Source organism: Podarcis liolepis (genome assembly GCF_965112155.1).
Source record: "Podarcis liolepis genome assembly, chromosome: 3".
NCBI lineage: Eukaryota > Metazoa > Chordata > Lepidosauria > Squamata > Lacertidae > Podarcis > Podarcis liolepis.
This window is the reverse complement of record NC_139557.1, coordinates 7,395,345-7,409,114: the sequence shown is the minus strand read 5'-3', so window position 1 is coordinate 7,409,114 and position 13,770 is coordinate 7,395,345. Positions and strand designations below refer to the sequence as shown.

The window sequence follows — 13,770 nt, the reverse complement described above, 5'->3', positions numbered from 1 at the left end:
TGAGCACTTAGTATTCTTAGGAGAACAGCAGGTGGGAAAAAGTCAGATATTTCCATGATTTCTCCCAGAAAGTTCTCCACCAAAACTGTAGCCTTTAATTTTTTCCTGCTAGTCTTTGGAAACTACTTCAATTGGTGCAAACAAATAAATGAAAGCAACATTATAGCAGGAGTGTCTGTAAACTGCTGCAAAAGCAGCACCATATTTTAGTGGTCAAAGACTCTAAACACTTCTGAATACTGAAAACAGTTGTGACAGATAGCTGTTTGTGTTCCTAAACTGGTACTCTTCAAAATTAGCACTTGTCGAAGTCATCTTTGCCACTCACACCACCTTTCCCACTTGTGGTCTGCTTCTCTTGCTTATTTTTGGTCCAAGAACTCACATCTAGTAAAACTTGCAGTGCAGCCTCGGATGCAAATTGAAAGTGACTGGGAATAAAACGGGCCTTTCCATTCTGAGGGATTTGAGGTGTTGTACTGTCAGAGGACTGTGGGTGAAGTGACTGAATCCAGAAACATACTGAGAACTGTAAGGTTTCCTGCTGAGTCTGACATCAAACACATGATAGAAAGTCAGCTGCCTGCTTTTGAAAATGTGAGTTCAGGGACATTGCTGCAGACAAAATATGAGAACATATGTAAAGTAGCCTTCTTGTTTTCAAGGTAAAAGAGGTCTCTGCTCCCCCCACTTTCCCCTTTACTTCTAAAAATGTTTATGCTTAATTTAATCTCCACTAATACCAAATGTACAAAACATATTTTGAAAAGCCTGCTCTCAATGCCAGTTCAAATGTTATGGTGAAATGTCATGGAAGCTACCAAAACTGCTGCTTTGCAGCAGTGGTTCGGTGTGGGGGACATGATGACATAAGCTGCTTTTTCACATGCATCAGCCCAGATGTGTTTGTCCCAGAAATGACCAAGAATGTGTGGCACCAACACAGAACCCCCCCCATGTTGATCAAACCAACCCACATGTTGGGCTATCTGCAAATGTTATGGGTCCTTGATCAAGTCATGGATGGCAGTGGTCTTATGAATCATTGACCTGGCATTGCACAGCAGCACCTTCAGGTCACGTGGGTATCCCTTGCTGATTCTAGTATTCGTCTGGTCAAGACCAGACCCGGAGGCAGGGATAGTCCTCAGACAACGACTAAACCTACCTCCTCTGTAATGACATGGTCTGGTCTTAGCGTAACTCCTCCTCCTACCCATGATCACTGAGATCGGTTGTCCCAGCGCATCCCCCCCTGTGGAACATGCCCCAGCCATTTTGTTGGCTGGGACCCACTCCCCGGCAGCCCTGACCTTAAGAACAAAATAAAACCTTTTAAAAAAACCAAACACAATAAAACAATACAAACAAAAAACTGTAAAAATTACAAATACATCAAAATCAAACAAATTCCCAAGCCCAACCAAACATCCATCCCCCCCACCCCCCATACAAAAAATTCAAACGGGAAAAAGAAAATTTTAAAACATTTTAAAAAGAACTCTGCGCCCCTCCAAGTCCTCCTGGACAGCAGCAGCAGCAGCAGCAACTGTCCTTGTGAGGCCTGTCAGGCTCCGCCCTGGGCCAGGTGGTGAGTGGCAGGAAGTGTGGACAAGCCCTTAGCCCTGTCTTCACAGGACAAGCCGCTATTTCTCAGCCTCATCCCCTTCGCCATGGAATATGCGAATAAAAAGACCGTCCTCTCTGACATGCCTGCTGCAAGGATTTCCTTTGTGGAGTCACTGTGTGTGCCCGTTTTATGTTTAATGAAGATGCTGTAATATTTGTAGCATACATGGACTTTCTCAAGCCACCTGAAATATCTGTTGGCCCACAGGAAAGAATATGGGGAAAGCAACTGTTTTGCCTGGTCAGCCGTAAGTTCAAAAGGAAAGGAGACGAGAGGCAGGATGAAGGGGGTAGGCAAGCTAAAAGTGTGCTCAGACTGGTTATTACAGAATGAAATTTATGTGGGAATATTGAGGGTGGCAGGAGAGGATATATTGTTTATGAATATCCTTCCTAACTTGCGCTAGCAAGTTTCTCAGCAGAGTGCATTCCCCATCTTACGCAGCAGAAAGCGGTTGCAAACTCATGTGAGTTTCTCAAACAACAAGCAATTCAATCTGGCTTGTCCAGATTGAGATCTGTTCTAACATTCCTGGTAAGACCCCTTTTGAATCCCTCCTAAAAGAATGAAGACACCACAGTCTTTTTCATAAGTAACAAAAAGAAGTTTTACTCACGATCAGGCAGAGCACAGTGTGATCCCTGAAGGCAGGCGTTAGGCTTAAAGTTAGAAACATGTACAAACAGGTTTACCCCATATGAGAGATAACCTGGGGAACTGCTGTGGCAACCAGCAGTCCAGTCCAGGTGATGCAGAAGCAGGCAGGATGAACAGGAAGGTCGAAGAGAGGAAGGTAGCAGCATGACTTGGCCTTTTACCAGGTCTAGAAAGGTCACGCCCCCCAATCTAGTTATGTACCACTCTGGATATGTAACTTTCGGGTTACGAACGTGGGTTTTGCCATGTGTGCATGCGCAGAAATGCTCAAACGTGCTGCCTATGGACTTTTCGGGTTGTGGACGGACCCGCAGAATGAATTTAATTCGTATCCGAAGGGTCCACTGTAGTCACATGCAAGGAAGGATGCTCCAGGCCAGGAGGAACAGGAAGTTTCGACCGGCTGGACCAAACATTCCCTTGCATGTCCACTCTAACAAAACAAGGAATGTTGTACTTGACTGCTCCCAGTGGATTACATCCCACAGTTTACCCAGTGGCTGTAGGAACTGATGGCAGCATGCTCATAATACTGGAAACTTCCAAGTCATCGCAGAGGCAGCTGCAGCAATTCTTAATCAAATAATACAAAGGGTGCAATAGGTTCTCTATTCCCTGTGCTTCTCTTCTTGGGAAAAAGGGTGCTGGTACTGTGTACCCTTGCATACCCCCCCGAAAAGTGCTGACTACTCTACACCTCCCTTTCAAGCTTCTGGTGCTCAGAAATGTGCCTTTATAAAGAGAGCAGCATCGAATCATGGCCTCCAGGAGGCCATCCAAGGTGGAAGCTTCAACTCCCGCTTATCTGCAGCCTCTTGGTTGAGGGTATCACCTGAAGAGGGGCACACTAAAAATGAGCATGGACATTAAAATGTTTGAACTGATGCTTCTGCTGCAAGCATGTGATAGTCCTCTGTGTGTGTTGCATTATGACACTTGTACAACGTGTGATGTTGCTCTGGGAAACATGCAAGGGAGCAGACTGCAGAAACATCTAAAGCGGCTCATACTGAACCAGTGATGAGCCTTGCGAGAAGGCCAGCAACAGTGCAAACTCCAGCAGAGGCCAGAAATTGGAATATCTTCTGTTGCCATGCATCCATTTTGCCTGTATCACTTGCCTGCGCTGGGTATACCCACTTGAGCTGGCCTTCAGACCAGGGCCGTCTTAAGCATATCTGGCGCTATGGTGCAAAAATCCCTCCGGCGCCCCCCCCCCATATCCCAGAGTTGTCGACCCCTTTTTTTAGGGTGGGAACACCAGCAGCGCCGGAGGAAGCCTCTTGGGACGGGATGGCGCTGCCAGTGACGCGCCCAGCTTTGTGGGGCTGGAGGAGGCGGGCAGCAGCTGGAGGGCGGCTCCGGTGGTGAGGAGGTGGAGGCTGGACATGGGGTCTCCCGGCTCAGCTGGCTGCTTCGTGCTGTGGTGGCCATGGCAGGTGAAGGCTCCAGGCGCGGTGCTGCTTTGGCATGTCATGGCGGAGGCGGGTGAGGGCAGCGAGTGGGCCAGGGGAGCCAGCCCCATGGAGATCCGTGGCGCCTGATGCCTGGCTCGAAGACGAAGACGCCAACAGGATGGGCGCCATGTGTGCCTGCGCCTCAACCCATTGGGCGAGTGAGCACACCAAGCGAGCAGGCCTGCGCTGAGCAAGCAAGCACGCGTGCGCCACTCCCGCCAAGTGTCGGCTCAGTTTTTCCCCCTTTAGCCTTCTGACGCCCCGCAGAATTCGGTGCCTCGCTCAGTGCACTCATTCGGTGTTCCCCGAACTCTCGCCTGGTGCCTTCTAGAACTTGGCACCCTGGCGCCCCGCACCACTAGCATCTATGGGTAAGACGGCCCTGCTTCAGACATTATGCTACATCAATGGAAGGGCAATGATCCCTGTGTTAGCGTCAGTGGCGTAGCGTGGGGGGTGCAGGGGGGCCGGCCGCACCGGGCGCAACATCTGGGGGGGCGTGTTCGCACTTGCAGCTCTCTAGTGGAAGAGACTCGAGTGCTAAAATCCACGGGTTAGGGGGCGCAAATTACTTGCCTTGCCCCGGGTGCTGACAACCCACGCTACGCCACTGGTTAGCGTTACAAAAAACTGATGTGCTCCAGGATTCCTAAAGAATGACGGTCTTTCAAAAGAGGTTGATGTGTTTCAAATATACTGAACACCTAGCATTCTCCACCCTCTCCCTTGCTAGTGATATTTGCCCAAGTTTTCAGATGCTAAGAATGCTGGATTTTGAGAAACCTTATCCCAGAAACCTTATCCCAGCAACAAGTAATGAATCAACCTGAGTGCTAATTTTTCAGCATGAATATGCACAGCAAATTAGTCTCAGATTTGCTGCATTGTAGGTAAGTAGTCTCATTGTGACTTTAGGTAGTTGGAACTTCTGTAAGACGGGTCCGACTGGGAAATGATCTTTATTGACAAGATCAAAGGAATGCAAAGGGGAGGGTTGCGTTTCATTGTAACAGGAAGACAGATGATCTCTCCGTGTCCTTATTGTAATTCATTGCTTGTTTTCAGGGCCCATAATAAAAGTCTGGCATAATACACAGAGGACTTGGTTAAATTGTAAATGTGAATTACTTCAAGCACTCTGTAGAAATATTCTCTGCTCCCTATTGCCATACATTATTTTTTGCTAAGCTTATAGCAGCTCACATTTCCTGGAACTATCCCACACGGTTTCATTCTCCCTACACAACATCACTTTAAAATTGTGGAGCTCTCTTTTTAATCAACCTCTGTATCAGCTACAAATTTGCCGTATGACCTAATTTGAAAAATGTCTCAAAGTGCTGACTCAAACTGTTAGTGAATAAAGGCCAGTCGTTACCACCATGACACTAATGTGATGCAAAATAAAATTGAGTTGCATCAGCTGAACATTAGTTTACAAAAATGTTAGTGATTGAAGCCATTTTCTCTTCATATTTTATTTATACTTCTGAGATTTATACTTTTTTCCTTCTTTCAAACAGCTTGGCCACAAAATTTCCCTGAGTGTGAGCGCAAAGAAACATTTTAATCTCTCTCTCTCTCTTTGTGTGTTTGGTGGTGAGGAGGAATCAAGCCAGAAACATACATTCAATCTGCATTATATGCTTATCAGATCCTAAGCCTGTCTTGCATAAAACAGAGGAATGCACATTATTTTACAACTTTTATTAAAATATTTATACAGAAACATATGAGAACCTTCATTCTAACAGGCCATTTTACTTTGCCTTCTTGGATGATATTTCACAGCCCCCCACCCCACCCCCGGTAATAGAGTTAAGAACTTAAACTTCATGCAAACCTGGAAATGGAATATTCAAGGATATGGAAGTGCATGTAGGGCTGCTGTTTCCAGCTGATTTTCTTCATTTTAAGAGATTGGAAAATATAAGCAGAAACACTATTATTATTACTGTTGTTGTTGTTGTTACTATTATTTTGCAAGAAAACCAAACAAACAGAAGTGTTACAAAGGATACCCTTTACATTTCTCACTTTTGTTCGTTTCTAGAAATCGTAGTTCTTGAAGGAAGTTCTGCCTTTTCATTAAGAGTTTCAGATCTGGTCCTGTTACAAATATCACCTACCATCAATGGGTGGAATTCTTCGAAGCAGCACCTCCATTATGGAATTCCATTGCTCAGGGAGATTTGTCTCCCCGCCCTTCCTCCTTCTGTGAGAAAGCAGGCAAATCCTATTTTCTTTTGGTGAGAATCTTGATTTTTAGAATTGTAAAAGCTGATTTGGTTTTTATTGGTGTTCATACGGAACTGTTGCTAATTTCTTGCATTATTTTTGTATATTATTGATGAATGTTGTGTTGTCTTGTGTTTTAGTGCTGCAGTTATGTTTAATGTAAAATACTCTGGGAGCTTTTGTATAGATATATATTAAGAAATCAGCATCAAAGTTAAATAGATGCACAAGGTTTAATGACATGCATATTTGATCTTGCCCAGTGTTGCTGTTCTGGATTTGTGAAAATATTCATAGTCATATTCATTTATTTCTGGTTCTAGATTCAGGTACGTAGCTGTATTGGTCTGACGCAGTCGAAATATATAAAAAATTGTCCCGTAGCACCTTAGAGACCAACTAAGTTTGTTCTTGGTATAATCTTTCGTGTGCATGCACACTTCTTCAGATACACAAGGGTCTGGTGACTTCTGTTTCAGTGTAGCTGAAGAAGTGTGCATACACACAAAAGCTTATAGCAAGAACAAACTTAGTTGGTCTCTAAGGTGCTGCTTCCCTTTTGAAGGAAATGAGCCCTGAGTGCTCATTGGAAGGACAGATCCTGAAGCTGAGGCTCCAATACTTTGGCCACCTCATGAGAAGAGAAGACTCCCTGGAAAATGTTGGGAAAGACGGAGGGCACAAGGAGAAGGGGACGACGGAGGACGAGATGCTTGGATAGTGTTCTCGAAGCTACCAGCATGAGTTTGACCAAACTGCGGGAGGCAGTAGAAGACAGGAGTGCCTGGCGTGCTCTGGTCCATGGGGTCACGAAGAGTCGGACACAACTAAATGACTAAACAACAAGGTGCTATTGGACAATTTTTAAATTTTTAAAAATATATTTCTTTCTGGGTTCAAGAGCTCTGAAGTGCACATGATGCCTTCAGGTTTGCAACATAGGAAAGTTCCTCATATCAAGCCAAACCATTGGTCTACCTTGCTTGGCATCATCAACACTGAATGTCAGGGGCTGTCCAGTGTTTCACCTGGCGTGAACCTGCAGCCTTTTGCATGAGAAGTAAGTGCTGTGCTCTTTCCCTACAACATCTTGAGCCATGGAGAAGCAAGATAGAAATGTATTCCGTAAGTAAAGTTCTGCTTCACTAGTCTCTATGCGGAGCATTTTGTGTGTGTGGAGGAATGTGAGTTGGGGGCGCAGGGAGGAGAGAGATTGTGTGAGCTGTCTTCTCCTTACACAACCATTGGACATACCCCTTAGAGTTAATTCAAGAAAATGGTATCCCTGTTAGATGTAACGGGGTGTCTACGTTATAACATAAAGAGGTAAAGGTAAAGGACCCCTGACAGTTAAGTTCAGTCGCAAACGACTCTGGGGTTGCGGCACTCATCTCGCTTTACAGGCCGAGGGAGCCGACGTTTGTCCGCAGACAGTTTTTCTGGGTCATGTGGCCAGCATGACTAAGCTGCTTCTGGCACAACAGAACACCAAAACCAGAGCAGCGCACGGAAACGCTGTTTACCTTCCCGCCAGAGTGGTACCTATTTATCTATTTGCACTGGTGTGCTTTCAAACTGCTAGGTTGGCGGGAGCTGGGACCGAGCAACGGGAGCTCACCCCGTCGTGGGGATTCGAACCTCCAATTTTCCGATCGGCAAGCCCGAAAAGCTCAGTGGTTTAGACCAGTGTTCCCCAACCTTGGGCCTCCAGCTGTTTTTGGACTACAATTCCCATCATCCTTGACCACTGGTCTTGCTAGCGAGGGATGATGGGCGCTGTAGTCCAAAAACAGCTGGAGGCCCAAGGTTGGGGAACACTGGTTTAGACCACAGCACCACCCACATCCATTATACTGCATTATACTGCATTATAATGTAGGTGTCTACATTATCTCCAGGTATACCCACAAACATAAAAAGGAAATGAACTATGAAGCATAATCGTAGTAACAGATTATGCTCTGCAGCTATTATTTTAGCTTGTTTTATATGACAGATTTCATTAAAATTAAAGCATGTCCCTTTAAAAAAAAAATCTTTCTCTCACTGGGTGTGTAGGTATTCTGTTATTCCAAATTCACTTGCCTCATGTTCTTAAATAGACCTCTGACCAGAGCATTCCATCTGAAGTGCATTTTCAGTCCTCCACCCATCACTCTCCCCACCTCCCATAGAACTGTACACATTTGGAAAAGCCTTTGTTTCCCCTGTATAGAAGCAGGAGGAAAATACTTTGTCAGCATCACCAATGCAGATGTCCCCAAGCTGTCCTCTTCCTGTGGTTCCTGCTGAAATTGACCAGTTCAGGAGAAAGCAGCTTCAAGGTAGTTTTATTAACACTAAGCAAAGTCCACTCCTTTCCTTTCCGCCATTGCTGCTGCTGTGAGGAGGGGAAAGGGAGCTTTTGGTGCTGTTTTCCTTCAAAGGGACATGTGTGTGTACCAGCATGGTGGGCACAGTATCAATCAATCAATCAATCAATCAATCAATCAATCAAATTATGAGACCAGTGGAACTCATAAGGCTTCCCTCTCCTTCCCTTATGTCCGTTTCATTGTGGTGTAGGGAGAATAGTGGAGTACATGGCAATGGGATGAGCAAAGGGAATATTTCTGGGATTTCAGGAGAGTTGTCACAGGGATAGAATGGATCGTGTTACCATGATTTGCAGGAGGAAGGTGGGATAGCAGGCAGCCTTCAGGATAGGCAAGTGGGGGGGGGGTTGACCTTGCAGGGTGGGTGAGATATTTAAATCAGGAGTAACATAACTGGTGAATTGTTATAATGCACATTAAATGAAGTGGGGGAAGATTTCTGAGTGATAATTAAAGCACTTTAAAATGCATGTATAATTTCAGCCTTAGTGATAGTGGCAGATGTAAGAAAGCTGCTGGTGTGTTTTCTGCTTCCTTCCTTTTCTCTCCCCCATCTCTTGAATCCTTCCTTGGTTTTTTTACCTTTTTAAAATCTAAAACATATGTGTATTTTATGCAACAAATACCCAGAACCATAGCTTTTTTTTTTAGATAAAATGAAATTATTGCCACTCTTGATAAGACATCAAAGCAAATTCAGATTATTGCAAATGATATGCAAACCTTTTAATTTTTCCCCCCTGTGCATTCGTAAAGTTCACCATGATTTGTGAAAATATAATATTCATTATTATGTTGAATTGGATTTTCTGCAGCCCCATTCCATGGCATTAATTAATGTAGTACAAGGATGATGACCCTCATTACCACTGGGCGGGGGGGCCTTTTTCCATCCTTGCAAAAGCTAAGGGTAAAGAACCACCTGAAGCTTTTAAAATTGTTGTTTAACCTCCCACCCTTCACTTCCCATGCACTGCTTTTGGACAATGTCTGATGATCTGAAAGCTTGTTGAAAAATCCTGAGACAAATACTAACTATAATCAATATATTAAAAAAAAGGGGGGAGGGGAGAAGGGAACGCAATGAAAATTTATGACCTTAACATTCCTTCAGGGTCAAGCCATTTATCAAATTCTCTCACTCTGGTTTCAATTACACAGGTCTTGTGGAAGGAACTTATTTTAGCAGGTCCATTTGCCTCAGTAGGGAATACAGGGGTTTGGCCTAATGCTTCACCTTCAGTGCAGGCTATTTGAGCCTTAGAACAAATACCAATCATCACTCTTTGGGAGGAAAAAAAAATCTGCATCAGAGTGGCCTATTGGTATGGGATTCCTGTCAAGGTAAACGGTTGTCGGCAATGACTGTGGTAGAGTGGGTGATAAATCCCATTTTATTGCTGAAAAATTCCAGCCTCTCTCCATGCCTGACAGCTCCCCACATTCTCATACACATTTGGGCAATTTCTGCACTATGTCCATCTGGTTCTTATTACCTCTCAACCTGCCTGTGTCTGGTCCAGAAAAAAAAGTGCAGGTCACAAACAGGGGAAAGAGACCAAGGTGTTGGGCAAGAAAGAAAGAAATGATCAGGGCAGCAGCTAAGTCTATCAAGCTAGTACTTTTATAGCCTGTGTAAATATACCATCAGGTAGCTGTGATCAGAGGTATAAGGTTTGAATGGACTAAATCAGACACTTAAGAATGCATAATCTCTCCATTAGAACATAGTGGAAGCAAGTTCACACACACAAGCTCCCCACCACAGTATGATCCAGACCAGCTACAATTATGGAAATTGGGCTGCATCACCAGCTACAGCCAATAGCAATTTGTATGGTGACAATACATTTCTTCTGCCTGTCAGGGCCATAAGGTGGCCAGTGCCTTGTGCACTTGCATGTAACCCAATTTACATCAGTACTTTCCTATGTGGTACAGGCATGGCCACACTTAACATGTGTGAACAAGTCCACTTTGTTCCTGTATTTAGCAGAGGGCTCTGCTACGTGGCCATCAAGGTCCCTTACAATTTGAGTTGTGCATAAATTGCATCATGTTGAGATTATACGAGATATATCTTGGTAATCAGCAGCTGTCTGCTGTGGTTGTTGAAATTATTCACCTACGGAAACACTAAATGGAGATCAAATCAGCGGAAGTGAATGTTTGGTCCATGGGCTGCAATGGCTGAAGACCTTTTCTGAAGCCTGGGAAGCCCAGTCCTAGAACCACAAGACAGTTCACCCGGGTGGGAAGTGCTTTGGTAGTCTCTGTGTAATGTGGACCATTACCCCGAATATCAAGACATGTTTTTAAAGAAAGTGATCTGCATTTAGAAGTTTGAAGACATTTGTCCAAAGGCTGTGGTCACAGGCTCATTCAGTCTGAAGCATGTTTCACTGATATTAGCTGGATTTGCTTCCATGTTAAGAATGTTGTGAAAGACGCTGCAGATCCTGAAGGCAAAAATTAATATAAAATTATTGTTACCTTGTGTCCTGGATGCTGAATGATAGATGATCCCTACTGAGAAATAAATGCACCTAAGAAAAGACATCCCAGATGAATCACACAAACTCAGTGTTAAAAAGTATGAAACATTTGAGTATTTTATTACATTAAAGGTATGGGATATTTCAGGAAAATCCACAGTCCATTTGCTAAAAATAACCCTTTTACACAATCCATCTCAACTTTCTAGCTTCTGTTCATTTGATTCATTTGAAAATAATTCTAGAGACTTTGGTTGATTCCTTTGATTAAATCTCATTTTAAAGAGTACTTTGCAGATACCTTTAGAGAGTGGTTTCTTGCCAGTGTCTATTCTTGTGTATGCAGCTGTAAAGGAATTACTAGATAAATTAATTTTTTTGCACCAAAAATGTATTTTCTAAAACATCCAAGAACCAACACCTTCAAATTACAAGGAATGTACAATGTGAGAGCTACATATTTTTTGATGGGCACAATTTTTCCATGGTCTGTCTTTCTTGTCATCTTCTGTTATACGGATATACCATGAAGTGTGATGTTCCCCTCTTGAAAATGGGGGACCTGTGGCATCTGGGACAGGATCTCTTTCCTTTAAAGATGACTTTTATATTAGAACTTTAGCATTTATTTAATGGGATATAGGTTGTCACCTGCATAAACAAGTTACTTGGTTGCAATGCTGTTCCAGCACACCAGTGTTGCTGAGCATGGGGACGGGGAAATCCCTGTTATCAGACCAAAACTATGATGTGCCCATGGGCAGGGGGCTTGCTGCCTCCCCCACATCAAGTTAATAAATAAAAACACTTAACTAAAAGTAGAAGTTGTAGAAAGGTTTTGACAGATTTTTCTGAGCGCTTGGTGGGGTGTGTGTGTCAAAAGAGAATAATTTAAAACAACTGTTGTTCAGACATTTCATTCTGAATTTGCTAGACAGAGGATGATGACAGGTGGGTGCCCGGCCCTCCATAATATAAACCCTAGCCACGCGCATGGATGTGCCATGTCATTATTGGCCAGCTACCTAAAGGCAAGGGTGATGCAGCGTAGGTTCTTGTGCCCAGAAGGCCTGGCGATGTGCACAGTGGTACAACCGCAACACATGTGTTGCAGTCCATGTCGATATTAAGGCACGGCTTGACACTCATTGTTGTAGGACGAGTGGAGGCTGGGAAGCCTTTTACAGTGGTGCCTCGCAAGACGAAATTAATCCGTTCTGCGAGTGTCTTCGTCTAGCGGTTTTTTCGTCTTGGGAAGCAACCCTATTAGCGGCTTAGCGGATTAGCGCTATTAGCGGTTTAGCGGCTATTAAAGGCTTATCGGCTTATCGGCTTAGCTGCTAAAAGGCTATTAGCGGCTTAGAAAAAGGGGGGGAAGCGAAAAAAATCTCAAGACTCGCAAGACATTTTCGTCTTGCAAAGCAAGCCCATAGGGAAATTCGTCCTGCGAAGCAACTCAAAAACGGAAAACCCTTTCGTCTAGCGGGTTTTTCGTCTTGCGAGGCATTCGTCTTGCGGGGCACCACTGTATACTGACCAGGGGCTGACAGTAATGAGAGGTGAGTCAGCCAGTCCACACTGTGGCCAGTTCACAGCAGCCACAATTACGATGTTATCATCCTCGACTGGGTGTTCCTTGTATAACTCACAGCCAGCAGTACTTGTATAGGAGGTCCTCCACACAACCCAGCGGCCCCCTGTGGATAGCCACGTGCCCAGTGTGCTCCATCCTGTTGCATTGCAATCAGCAGTTTCCCAGAACCAAGAAGGTTTTCTCTAAATATGAATACAGATGAAAGATGAGCCACCATCTTTAAATAACTTTTTTGAAAATCTAATAGCCAGTGGCGTAGCGTGGGGGGTGCAGGGGGGCCCGGCCGCACCGGGTGCAACATCTGGTGTTAGGGGGGCGCAAATCCACGGGTTAGGGGGCACAAATTACTTGCCTTGCCCCGGGTGCTGACAACCCACGCTACGCCACTGCTAATAGCAATATGTTTCGTAAGGTTGTTATACAGGACACTATGGATTAATATCACCTGGAAAGAAAAGAATCAAGTTGTAAGAGTTCGCATTTTATTTAAGGTTAGATAATTTGGAGAGAGTTGAGCGGAAGCTGGCTGGTTTGTTAAAACACTCAAGGCATATGCCTAAGTCACATGATGGCTGAAGACACATGCAAGGAAGCAGTCTTTTAACTTAACTGGGTTCTGCATACATATAAAGCAACACACTGTGCCTGGGGAAAGGCCAAATGTCATAAATATATATTAAAAAAAACATTTCAGCATCAGAATGGTTAATACATAGGATAGCCTGAAAAGAGCCTATTGGTTAACCCTAAGGGATGGCTGACAATTGTTAGACTCATCAGATGAAGATAATCTCCTCAGATAGCTTTTAGGTTTGCCTAGCTGACGGCAAAAGCACAGTATACCGGTAACACACGTTTTCAGAAAGGAGTGTTTCATATACAGAGACTCATGCGACCAAGCAGCTCAGAAACACTGAAAATGAAAAGATGTAAAGCTTTGCTGCATAACTGACTCACGCACTGTCAGAAATATGAAAGTCTTCTATGCTTTGGCCTTCTTTAGATCATTCCTTATTTCTGCCTCCCTTCCTCTTTGTTTCAGATTGCAATTTAAATCAAACTCTTTTCTGTGACTGTCTGTTATGCAGCATTTAGGTAAGTCCCATTTTTTCCCACAATTTAAAATTATATCTATATTTATATCTCTGTATACCCTAGGAAATCTATACCAGCAGGGCACTTTACAGAGTAAAATACATGTGATAATCTTTTAAAACCAAAGAGAAAATTGTTTCAGCAGAGGAGCATGTAAAATTGTACAGAACACTAAAATTGGAATGTGCATGTATGATACATACCCAAACTCCTATTATAAAATATTCCC

The 13,770-nt window shown here is 44.0% G+C and overlaps 1 long non-coding RNA gene across 1 annotated transcript in view; it reads left to right on the top strand.

Annotated features, from left to right (window-relative positions):
- The window catches only part of LOC310703225, a 95,471-nt gene that overhangs the window by 75,766 nt on the left and 5,935 nt on the right, over nt 1–13,770 (top strand). Inside the window, exon 2 of the long non-coding RNA XR_014524011.1 lies at nt 13,489–13,541. This is a non-coding gene — a long non-coding RNA (uncharacterized lncRNA). The remainder of the gene's footprint in view (nt 1–13,488; nt 13,542–13,770) is intronic.